General features: G+C 41.5%; 1 protein-coding gene across 1 annotated transcript in view; it reads right to left on the bottom strand.

The window, feature by feature from the left end:
- strbp (spermatid perinuclear RNA binding protein) overlaps positions 1-13,265 on the bottom strand; it is a 79,256-nt gene that overhangs the window by 47,961 nt on the left and 18,030 nt on the right. Inside the window, exon 3 of the mRNA XM_022768434.1 lies at positions 2,413-2,517. The gene's annotated coding sequence lies outside the window, so the exon portion shown is untranslated. The remainder of the gene's footprint in view (positions 1-2,412; positions 2,518-13,265) is intronic.

Raw genomic sequence — 13,265 nt, 5'->3', positions numbered from 1 at the left:
GATCCAAGATTGGCCGAGGGCACCTTTAATGAGGATGAGGGCACGAGGGGGATCATGTTTCCATGCTGGCAGGCTAACTACAGTATCACCTCAGGGCAATTTGTCTGAAGTTGGTAACAAACATTCAGGAGGAGTAATTGTAACTTGTGCATTAAATCCTGTTTTTTATAGTCTTAAGAGAGAATTGGAGTGAATTTAATCAAAATTTTGAATGACTTTTTTATGGTGACAATGTCATCTTTTATGTCTGTGTGGGGTCTGATTTGGGGGAACGCTCTTGCTGTGTGATGACTGAGATATTCTGCTTGAATCCACAGTTTGTTGATAATGTACTATATGTTTGTGAAAACAGTAAGTAGGCAAAAATTGTGCTCAACACAGGAAACGACAGTCTCAATTTTTCTCTGCGATAGGTTTGTCAATATTTGCATAAAGTACAGCCAGTGTTACTGGTGATGAATTATTTATAGGGACTAAAGGAGGAGACTTGTAAGGGCTGGTTCTGCTTGACAGTGTTGCTATGGATGTACTATGTGTGTGTGCGTGCGTGCGTGTGTGTGTGGGTTAGGCGGGTTGACTGAGTGTCAGCGAGTGTGTGTGTGTATGTGTGTGTGCGCAAGAGAAAAAGTGTGTGTGTGTGAAAGAGAGAGAGAGAGAGAGAGAGAGAGAGAGAGAGAGAGAGAGAGAGAGAGAGATGCGCTCTGCTGCGCTCGCCGGCAAAGTCACTGCTTTCTCAAGGACACTGCGGCTAAGGGGCAAGAAAGGAGAGAAGGAATGACACAGAGGGAGGACAAAGCAAGAATAAGAACAAAATAAAGACTTTTAGTGATAGAAGGCCAAGTTAGATAAAGGAATAAGCGGGGAAAACAGAAAAAGAAATGAGAGAGGAGGAAGAGGAGACAGCGGATGAGAAAAGTGTGAAAAAAAGAAAGAAGGGGAGATGGGAAAAAGAAGGGCTGAGTGATAGGATGGACATGAGAACCCACTGGATCATCATTTCACAGTGTGTGTGTGTGTGTGTGTGTGTGTGTGTGTGTGTGTGTGTGTGTGTGTGTGTGTGTGTGTGTACATAAATTTGCACACACATACACACACACCCACACACAAACTGTCTGTTTCTGTGAGTGTGAAAGCATGTGGTTCTGTGTGAAAGTGAAAATATTTCTTGTTGGAGAGACACCACAAGGTTTAATTTATGTGAACTAACCAGAAAACCCTGTTGTCCTACTATTATATATATATGTATATATATATATATGTTTTTGTGTGTAATCTATTAATCATTTATATTTTAACATGCTAGACAAGTTTACCAGAGATAACTTGCTTTATTTGCTTGTTTTGTCTGGAAAACATGGAAACAAGACATTTTTGGCTCAACACCAACAAGCCACCCACCACAACATAAAGAAGCCACAGAGCAGCAGCAGACATGGTATAGTTATGTTACGCACACTGTCGAGCAGAGCGGTGGAGCAGCTTTTTCTTGCCTGGTTCGGTCTCACCAGCGATCCACTAAAACCTCTACAGCGATCAATTATTTACACATAAACACACACAGGCAGACCCCAAAACAGTCCCGCTGAGATGATAGTGGGGAAGGCCGCTGGGTGAATTGCATAAAAGCTACTTTACATACATAAGCAGGCCGTTCACCAAAGCAGCGGGTGAACTCAGCTACCACTAGGACCACAGCCCCTTACAGACTGTGATCAAAAAAAAAAAAGTGTCTAACCCGAAAGCATCCTTCAGTGTGCAGCTGTAATACAGTAGACTAGACCGCAAGATGTACATGGGGCTTTTGTTTAGTCAGATACATAGATGGGTAATAGGTGAGCTAACAGGCTGTGGGTATTAGTTGCAGCTTGAGATATATATGTATAAACAATGAGAGACAGACTTAGATACAGCTAGACAAAAATTAAATGTGATTTCTCCTCTTGGCCCCCATCAGGCTTGTGTCAACATGTGTAATTTGATGGTAGTTTTCATCTGGAGGGGAAAAAGAAGGCAGATCTGTGCTGGCATTCTTGATGCCCCGATATGTACCCGCAACACATGTCTCATCATGGCTCTTGACATTAAGACATCAAATTGTTGGCCAAAGGAAAAAAAATAAAAAAAATTAAAAAAAAGGACCTCTGATTGTGTGATGGCACATACACATGCATGCTCACAGACAAACACACTCAGTTGTGGTGCTCAGCAGGGGTGTGAACCAACCTCTCCGCTGCCGGTCTTCACTTGCTTTCTGGCTGATTGGGCAGCACCGTAAACAAGGAGCCACAGAGCCCAGTAGTGGCTCTTCGCATACAGAGAAGAGACGGGGGGGGGGGGGGGGGGGGGTATATAGCGAGCAGAGATATATGGGACACAGAGATAAGAATGGATTGCGTTATTCATTTCACTCACCTCCCTCTGTCCTCCTATCTGTTTATCTGCCCGCTTCTTCCTCGGTGTCTATCAGCCCGTCGGTCTGTGTGGAGTCGCGGTGTCAGAGCAGGCAGGCTTCAGTACCTGAGAAGACACGAGTTCAAAGGTCGGTTCAAATCAGAATGACAGCACTTAAGGATCATGTTCAGCTTGACTTAAGTCACACGCTGACCGGCTGACATCAAAGGGGAAGAGAGTAGTGTAAGCATCATTCCTCCCGCACATGCATTCACACGCAAACAAGGATATGCGAGCGCACAATCCACTGTTATCTATAAGAAAACAGTTATCAAGGCAAACGAGAGAGAGAGAGCAAGCTGCACAGACAGGGAGAGATGAGAGGTTGAAAGACTAAAACCTCCATTAAGCACTCTGGCAAGTGCATCTTTAATCTCTGTGTGATAACAGTAATTATTTTGCATTCAAGTATGACTGATTCACTTATGCACACGACAGACCCTCATTGTCATATTACTCTCTCCTCTCCTTCCTGAAAACATCACCAAAAAAGCACAGTGGATAACTGGTGAGGAACTAGAGAATTAGGGTTATGAAAAAGAGGAAGTATAGGAGAGAAGAATAAAAGAAGAGATCAGAAGGGACAAAAACTGAAATTAAATGACGACTTCTTTGTTTTCAACACAAGAGTAACTCCATTTCCACATTCTCTCTACATGCAAACAGTTTACAGAGAATATGCAGAAATATACACATTTTCAGACATTTTCCTGTTGTTTATTCCTCTAAGACAAGTCTGAGAATATCCGAAGTTGTCCATTAGCCTCTTTCCAAAGTTTGTATAAGACAGTCTTGACCTATTCTTCTTTTATAGACTCAGCAAGGCACAGAAACCCCCACCTCCCCAAAAAAAACTTTAAATCATTGAGATGGACCTCTGATGCGCGCCCATTGTACAATAACAACCTTCATCTTTCCACCTTCAAACTGATTTGTATAAACCGATTACCGGCAGAAAATTAGTTTGAATATTCAAACGTAGGTCTCAACAGCTTCTAATGCCAATTAAAACCTCCTTCACCTACTCATACTCTCTGCCAGACTCATTTCAGACTTCCTGCTGCTATTTCATAATAAAACCCATACCCTATTCTCTTTGCTGTCACAAGGTTTTATATAGTGAAGCAAAGCTGGAGTACATGTTGCATGATAACATGTTTGCCCTCTGGCTGGTGTTCAGTGTTGGCATAGGAAACCCTGATTTATGTGCAGTAGCAGCACATCTCTTGAGTTCACATTCGTGATCATTTCAGTAATTTCAAGAACACGGACCTACTTCAGAACTGAATAACATGAAATACGTTGAGATGGCGAGAAGCGCAGCTGAGTGGCAACAGATTGTCGAAAAAAAATCACCCTGAGGCGCCACCAACTGATGAACCAGCTAGATTCATTAAATAATTTTGTAAATTTGTATTATTGTGAATCAATAAGAACAGTTGTGATTGCTGGACTACTGGGAAATATCAATCTGTCTGCTTTGCTAAGTCTCCATGAGCGCAGATAAAAGGTGTCAGAAGAAGTAAGTGAAACAGCAAGAACAGCAACAACACTATACAGACAAGAATGTATAAAACGCAGCCCTGTGAGATATATTTATAATTACACATCCCTCACTGTGTGAAGACGTCTGACAGTGATGATCCTGGTGCACCCTCCCACGAAGTCACACAGCCAAGAAAATCAAAGCAGAACAAATGTACGGTATTTGCTGTGTGTTGTTTGGAGAACAGGTCACACCTTAGATAATAGAGCATAACTGAGGTGGGTGTTGGTTGGAGTGATCGCTGTAATGTCATGGTCCCACAAGACAAACTGGTTCCTCGTCCTATTCTGATTGCAGCAAGTCTGTTCACAGCTCTGACACATGCACGCAGTTACGATTACATGCTTTGTTTAGAAAAGCTCTATACGGTTAAAACCACACTTTCTGTATATGTGACATCTTACCAAACGTGTGTGCACTGTGTATTTAATGTTACGAAAAACCACCCTTACTTCTTTCTTACAGCTGGACAGTTGGCAAACTGACAAGCCAAGAAGTTGTGACCGTAAGACATAATGAGGTTTGAGCGACTTGTAGAAGGTGGCGCATGCACTATTCAGCGTTTTGTGTCTTGGACAGTATGCAAATGTGGGTCCTTGAAAAGCTAAGCTAAAAGTTAATTAGCACATGTAGCCTATGCTTTGCATAAATACCCTCAGTGCAGACCAACTATACACAGGAACATGTACGGCAAAATCAAGGGGCGTCATTACAGGCAAATGAAAACAAATAGACAGACAGACAGACAGACAGAAGGTGCAAAAATTTTTCAAGCAAATGATTGATCATCATTAAAATATGTTAGTCAGCAATCTGCTGTGGTAATTACAGTTTAATACTAACAAATAGCCTATTACACACCGTGCAGCTTATTCAAAATGGAATAGACATCTGAATGAGATCACAAAACTACCATATAACGACACACCGAATACAGAGAAGTTATATCTAATGATTATCTCTTTATCTAGTGATTGTTCAGACATTCTGACGGGTTTATTATGCAGAGGTAGAGTATGGCATGTTACGTTAGGTTTGTAAATAATTTTTCACACCTCTAACATGTGTAGTCAATCCGTTTACGGATGGAGAGAGGGAAAAAAAAGGAGAAAAAAGTCACAGATTTGTATTTCTGCTCTCTGTGGCAGAGCATGTGTACAGGAGTTAATGGAGACACACTGTCTGATAATGGTCTCCAGCAACTGACACATGTTCTCAATAAAGTGTTCACAAGAAAGACAAATAAACCTTCAGCCGACAGCATTATTTAATTTGCCAATCCTTCACATCTCATTTGCGAACCATTACGGATAGTGAGAAATAAGAAGCTCGGTGTCAAACTGAGAAGAAACGGTGCGGTGAAGCGTAAACAAAGACATCATTTTGTGTTACAGTAGGTGGTAAAAGAGCCTGACTCAACAACCTGTAAGAAATTGAGCTTGTTAGTCACAGATTGGCAGTGCCAGAGATTGTCATTTTTTTTTAAATGGAGAAGATGATATGAACATGGAAATCTGCAAAGAAACCGAAGGGACGCGCGCACACACACACACACACACGCACGCACGCACATACATACACACACACACACACACACACACACACCACACCACACAAGTTTACCTGCCCCCACAAAACACACGAATCTGCACACCTACCAAGGTCAGGGTTGTGCTCTCTGGTCCATATGCTGCATGAGAACCCCCCCCCCCCCCCCCCCCCCCCACCTCATGATGAAAAACAGAGCAGAGGCACTCTCTATCTCCCTGAATAAAGCCAAGCACTCTCCAGCTCTGTGAGTCACCCCCCACCCCACCCCCACCACCCCCACCACCCCCACCACCATTAAGCTATCCATTTTCCTAACTCATTAATAGAAACATTCTCGCCCAGTGCCTTTGAGGACAGCGGAGCCCTTGAATTCACGGGATATATTTTCCAGCCTTCCAGCCTTCACGTTTTCAGAGTTTCACGTTCGGGATTTCTCGTGAGCGCAGGTGCCCTTCGCTGCGCCTCTGTCTCTGGTGAATCACTCAGTGAGTTCCTGATCAAAGGGGCTGTTTCACCGGTTGGAGCCCTCACAGTGTAATGTGTGGTGATGCACCCATTAGCCAGACCCACAGGAGAGGACTACAACCGGTAATGATAATACATGACGTGTGAACACAAAACAGAGGTTTGCTTTATATAGATGCTTGTTTCAAACAGGAATATTACTTTTAATGACTGTATGTAGATGTACAACATCTTAAGTTCTTAAAAAATAATTAAGACTTCACACCTGCCCCAAAACTACTGCATTGTTAACGCTGCTATATCAATCGACTATACAATGTTATGAAATACACTTAAGTAAAATACAACATAAGCAATTAGTACTGTTGAAATCATTATAAGTGAAGCAGCACTACTGTGACTATTTTTCAGGTTTCCTTACAGATTCATTCTGGTAAAGCTAATCATCATAATCTTTATCTGATCAATATATTAATACTACAGTCAGTGAAAATGCAGTCATTGAGATTTTCTTCAGCTCTGAGCCTAAGTGAGATTGACATGTCATTGGAAGCACATTAGTTGATCCCACTGTGAAACACCAGTGTGCTCTCATCAAAACATAATAGACCATTTCATTTATTTCTAAATTTGTTTCGCTATTCAATTTGTGAAATAAAATTAAAATGACAATCCCTTTTCAATATTCATACACTCTAATAGTAATTATGATGTGACAGAGTATCCCTAACCTCGTTCCCAATTTAAAAATATTACATGCAATCCTAATCCAGATAATCTCCGTTATAAATCATTTTCATTACAGTGATGCTCTTGCATACACGCATTCGGGAGAATGCGTTCAGAAAACTTACAGGACAATTTGTACACATTTGTGTGTGTGTGTACTAGAGTTTGTGCATTTTCTTGCCCAAGATGCAGGTAACCAGGTAATTCAAAAAGTCACAGATATAAAACTTACACAGACACACAACTACAAATGCTACACAGAAAGATTGCAGTACACAGAAAACCACTTGGCTAAGGGGGGGGGGTCCTTCTCTAAACCTACAAATGCACACCTTTTTACTAGCACGGAAGCACACACACATACACTCACACACACACATACACATGCATGGCACATACACCATGGAGGAAGCCCTGGAATTGGTTCTCTGCTTCTATATTTCCTCAGTATATGAGACAGGCTGGCCCATACATCTCCACTGACTTAGCCTTGGCTTTGGAATTCCCATCAGGAAACGACTAGAGGGTGAAGGGAGACAAAGGTTGCAGCTGGATGGAGTGTGAGTGGTGGGTGCGAGGTGAAGACCAGAAGAATATATGAATGAAAAAGAGATAGAGGGATTAAGAGTAGGTTTGAATAAATAAAGACCCGGTTTGTATAGCAAAGATATCCATGTTTGCGTCCCTTCCAGAGGCACAGCAGGGGAACAGAATGATAGAGGGTGGGAAATGAAGACGCTGGTACAAGTCTAATGTGTAGTGAAGGAGGTATACAGTAGAGCATGAGGTCGGGAGAAGGAACATGGGAGGGAAAGCGAGACGGGAAGATGAGACAGCCTGTTGTTGGTCGGGAAGCTTTACTTTCCCTCCTTCCTCTCAACAAGAAAAGCAATTTAAGCTTACACTGATGCAGCCATTGCAGAGTAATTTACTGCTGATTGCATTTCTTTATTCTCAAGGGGAAGTGTTCAAATAGCCTTTCCTTGAAAAATAAATGATCTTGTGACCAGTTCAATTGAATCATAAATTCTGAGTTTGAGAATAAACCACTTATCTATTCTATTGCTCATAAAAAAATGAATAGGCTTAAAATGATTAGGCTATACTGCAGGTCTGATGCAAGAGACATTATAGAAACTTTCTATGAAAGCTACCACTGTTAATACACACAATAGAGTGGAATAAAAACCCCTGAATTCTCTGAAGGCCCGAAGCCCAATTAAAAAAAGGAATGATTTCTATTTAGAAAGGAAGACAATGTAGTGCTTTTTCAGCAATGTATCTTTCCACTATTGATCAAAGGGGTTCCGCTCTCTCCTTTGTTCTGCAAAACCGAAGTAAAAACATAGATAATGGCATCTGTACTAAGCAAAATCATGGTGCAGCAACTTTTTGCTTTGCTAAAATTTTCCTTGAGGCACATGAACAGCCACCTTAATTCTGTTACAGTTATTCAAGAAAAGCTTTTGGGTGTGACTCTCAGCTGGAGCTCTAATAGCTGGTGAACGCAGAGGGCACACACACTGTTCTGTACGACGCACCAATTCACACATGGAGTCAAGCACAAAGTACACACACACACGCACACACACACACACACGCACACACGCGCACACGCACACATGCGCACACGCGTGTGCACCCACACACAGCAAGCCCCGGTAGCTGGTTGTGAACTGACATCTACAAAGAAACCTCTGTTTGAAACATCCCTATAGACCCTGTCTATGTTATCCATACAGCTGGTTTGTGGGCACACTTGTATGTCTAGGCGTAGGTCCCTTTAAATCACTCACAAATTAGCTTCCATTCAGTGCTAAACAGAAGCTTAAATGTTTTAACACTAACCCATTCTGCAACAGAACACACATACAGATTTATACAAATACACACACACACACACATACATAGGACCCTATAGACGGTGCAGTGCCTTTGACACTGGTGTAGGAGCGTAGGAGGTATAACTAAGACATACTGTATGGAAGTGCGAGCAAAACTTGACACACCAAGGAAGGATGGAGCATAGGAACAACTCATTTTTGGCTGACAGCAACTGTAAAGCAGGGCTGCGCTATACAGAAGAATATTACATCATTATTTTTACAAGCTGCAGCGATATCTGACAGGCCGTTTTGCATCAGTAGAAATTACAGCAATGAGAAGCCTTGCATAAGTTGTGTGTGTGGTAAAACTGTTGGAGATTCTCTTTTCAAGCAGAAACTATGAACTATTAATCGACTTTTTTTTTTTTCTGGCAAAAATGCCAAAGAATCATTGGTTCTATCTTCTCAACAATAAGGACTTGCCGCTTTTCTTTATGTGATAATAAATTGAGTATCTTTTCACTACCAAACAACATAAGGCAATCTTAAACTGTCATCTATTGCTTTTTTTCATCAATCAATTGATTAATCAGGAAAATAATGTGCACATTGATTGAAATAATCGTTAGCTGCAACCTTAATGTTATCCTTCTTATTTTGCCACAACGCATCATTTTTATTAGAGATTTAAAAACATATCTTTATCATTTGACAGTGTTATAAAAAATTCAACAGTACTGCTTTCTATGGGTCTCGCTATACTGTGTAGCCAAACTATAAAGCAGCAACGGCTAGTGTTGACTATGTCTCAAGGTTAGCCACAGAAGGCTAATGTGAGCTTGCTAAAAGATGTTTCAAATCTAGATTCGTAGTTTGTGCAGTCACATATTCTGTGCCTGTGACACAGATGATGATACAGATTCCATGAAATCTGCAACAAAGTGCAGAGAGGAGGCATGAATCGGAAAACTGAAACATCTAACTGACAGATAAATAGTACAAAACAACACACACTTGTAATCAAGATTCTCAACGCAAGCTCGAGTCAGAAGGGAGTTCTCCTCTAAATGCAAAATGTGAACATATGCTTGGCTTCCAGTGAAACATTGGGCTATTATATGGTCTATTTGCTGTCACAGCTACTCCGTGGCAGCTTCGCATGTGAAGTATATCATTTCATTCAATTAGGTATGCAAGCGTATGCATCCAATGGGCTTTTTCCAGGTTTATTGAGTACACTGCAGCGAGTAAACGCTGCGCTCACCCAGATCTGTCATATCAGCCTGACAACTGACAGAAAGCTAAAGCAGAACATGAAAAAGGCAGGAAGGTGAACAGGGAAGAGTTGACTCTTTGCGTTTCTCTCACCCACACTTGTATCAACACACATGAGCACACAAACACTAAATGAGAAACAGTGACTAAGTCTCGCCCTAGGCTTCATACAGAAGCTCTTAACAAATCCAAGCCTTGCCCAATCATTTCCCTTCTCTCTAGGTTGCCATAGCTACAGCCTGCCTCCTTGTCTGTACTTTGGGAAGGGTGAGACTCTACCACTGTGTCAGTGTGTGTGTGTGTGTGTGTGTGCATGTGCGTGTATGTATGTGTACTGTGTGGTAACCCCACCAGATGGGGTCTTAACACTTCCTATCTGGCAAACTTACATTCAGACACCCCTGCTGGACGTCTGAGACGGGAACGTGTGAGATAGCAGAGAGGTGAGTTGTGCTGAGAAAAGGGGTGGGGTGGGGGGTGGGGGTGGTGTCTGTCAGAAAAATAACCAGAGAGATTGCTTTGTGACCTCACACATTTCATCCCATTCAGTATCGAAACCACATCTTAAGAGCAACAACCTGACGTATATTATAGGGGCAGAGGATGGACTGTGCTCCCTTTAATCCACACATCAAAAAAAAAAAATTCTACAATTAAATGCAATAGTTATTTCTCAGTCAGCGTAGCACTAGTATACTCATAATTAGTGCTCTTAATTCAACATTGTCTAGTACAACTAGGGCTGAATATTACTTTCCTGAGTTTCTGTGCTGATACCAGAACGATACTCTTTTTGATGCGTAACTGAGAATTATCAATGTGTCAAATGTGCTTAAAAAAAAAAGAAGTAAATCAGAGGCTGAAGTAGGTTTATCTAAATAAAATGATGGGCAAAATTTTGATTGAAATCAGGAGCTATCTGTAAACAAGATCATTAATTTGACTAGACAGGTATTAGCTTCTTAAGTGCGAGGATTTGTTGCGTTACTTGCATTCTATTATAAACCTAATACCTTCAGGTTTTAAAGAAGCAATTAAAAAATGTCCCTTCAGGCATTTGGAGATTGTAATGAGCATTTTTCCTCTATTTTCTAAATGTTCATGGACTAAATAATAATAACAATAATTGTTATTTGCAGCCTTACTGCTAATAATATCTAATATGTATTCTCTTTTTGATAGAGCTCTTATCACATGCAGTATTAGAAGAAAACAAGGGTGTAATTAATCCTTTTCTGTACTTGTCTGTCAATAGCCTCCATCTCTTTGGGTGTGTGTTTGTTATGCACTGATGATTCCCATTATGATAATGTATGTATACAGGAATTTACTGTTCAGCACACAAACACTGTCAATAAGAGGACACAGAGATTTTAGAAAATTCATTATGCCAGAAACAGAGGGCAGCACTGTTTGTGAAGCTGCACATCCTAAGAGATTGCCCTTCTCCTACTCCCTGTGAACAGGGCAGAAAAGTGTGTGTGTGTGTGTGCGTGTCTCAGAAGTGAGCTTCTCAATGCACTACGCCAGATGTCACTACGCAAGCACACCACACAGGTGTATCTGTGTATGTGTGCATTTGTTTGCTGCAGGTAGATGACAAGGATGATATAAACACTTGAGGATCAACATATCACTAAGACTCTCACCATCTGCCTGCCTGCAGACAAATATAAACACAGTCCTCTCTTACTCTGCTATTTCTTTATCTCCCTGCATCGCTCCACTTTTTCTCTCTGTTCTCGCTCTCTGCAGTCCTACCATCCATCATCATTAGGAGGCAAATAGATGACCTGTCTACACCTGCAGCCACTCTCTGTCCCTTTACTCTCTGGAGAGGAGAGAAGACAAGAAAAGAGAAGAGAAGAGAAGAGAAGAGAAGAGAAGAGAAGAGAAGAGAAGAGAAGAGAAGAGAAGGGAAAGTTTCAGGTGTGTCAAATCTCAAAGATTTTCATTTAAATAAATGTCTGTTACATCACTATCCGTCACCGAATGAGGTAACAGAATAGTGATTTACCCTATGACCAAATGATTCAAGAATTGTAATATCTATATATTTAGAATTATAAGCTGGGTGTCTATGGTGACATTCCTGGAAAAAATGCTGTATTAAGTCGCTGCAAATGGAAACTGAACATTTCCTACTGCTGCAGCTTCACATTAAAAGAATCTCACTGGTGAAACATGCATTTACTTGTATTATCAAGTAGTCACAGGAAATGCAATGTGTTTGTCAGTGAGCTCAGCACTTACCGCTAATGGAAGAAGGAGCAGCACCAGTGAGCTCTTAGAGGCGTAAGGCCGCACACCTCCAACTTCCTAGCGAGTTAACCAACTCCTTTCACTGTGCCCTGCTGTTAACAGACTCACGCCGTGTGCTGCATAAAATCAGATCACGGTTGCTCACAGAATGATAAAAAATAGCCAATTCTTGCCTGGCGTCTTTATTAAAACGACAATAATTTGTTTTGCTGCATCCAGAATTCTGTGACCTGTAGTATTAAACAGCAATTTGCTGTTACCACCAGTAACTACGGGTGTCACCAAATCAACCAGGACTAAAATCCTCTAGATTGGGGCGTTCCTGATACATCATATTCACAAGAACGTGAAGTCATTGTGACCTTGAACTTTGACCTTTTCCCACAAAAATCTAATCGGTTCATCTTTGAATGAATGTTTGTACCAAGAAATTCCCTCAAAGCGTTACTATCGCGTTCACGAGACTGGGACACATGGATGGACAATGCCTGCGGCCATGGCTGTCGACATAAAAAGAGCCGTACTCTCTGCGATGTCGCGATACCAGTTGCTATCAATACCAATGAAATGACCCAATTCTCAATACCAAATGTGATACCCCTACAAAAAACTGAAAACAACAGAGGCTGCTGCACACACAGCGTGCTAACACACATACACATGCACACACCTCCCTCCATATGAAACTCACTCATCCTGAATTCTGTGTACAGATCCAGACGCCCGTCTTAGATAAAGTGTGAAGTGTTTCCTCTTCTCATTTGAAAGAATCTCTGGCACTGGGTCCTGGCTTTTGGTCATATATAACTTGTCCCTGATGTTCTGCATGAAACAGCTGCATCTGTACCTGCTGCCATTCCACCTGTTGTTGTTGTTGTTGTTGTTGTTGTTGTCGTTTACCATGCCTGACTTCTTCTTCTCTTCATGTTTGATGTCAGACCAAAACACTTGTGGGGTTGTCATACTGCCCTCATCAGTCCCCAGAGGAATCAGATCTCCAATACCTATGACATCTAAGGTACCCACAGTACTGTCGAACATCAAATACCGTCACACTCAGAATTTTGGCATCGACTTGGTGCCGAGGTATTGGTTTTCATGACATTTCCACTCTCTGCTAACGATCCCACAATTTGCTGTGCCGCAGTTTAATAAAATTA

The sequence above is a fragment of the Seriola dumerili genome, unplaced genomic scaffold (assembly GCF_002260705.1).
Source record: "Seriola dumerili isolate Sdu_G_001 unplaced genomic scaffold, Sdu_1.0 BDQW01001601.1, whole genome shotgun sequence".
Classification (NCBI taxonomy): domain Eukaryota; kingdom Metazoa; phylum Chordata; class Actinopteri; order Carangiformes; family Carangidae; genus Seriola; species Seriola dumerili.
This window is presented reverse-complemented; position numbering and strand designations above follow the sequence as displayed.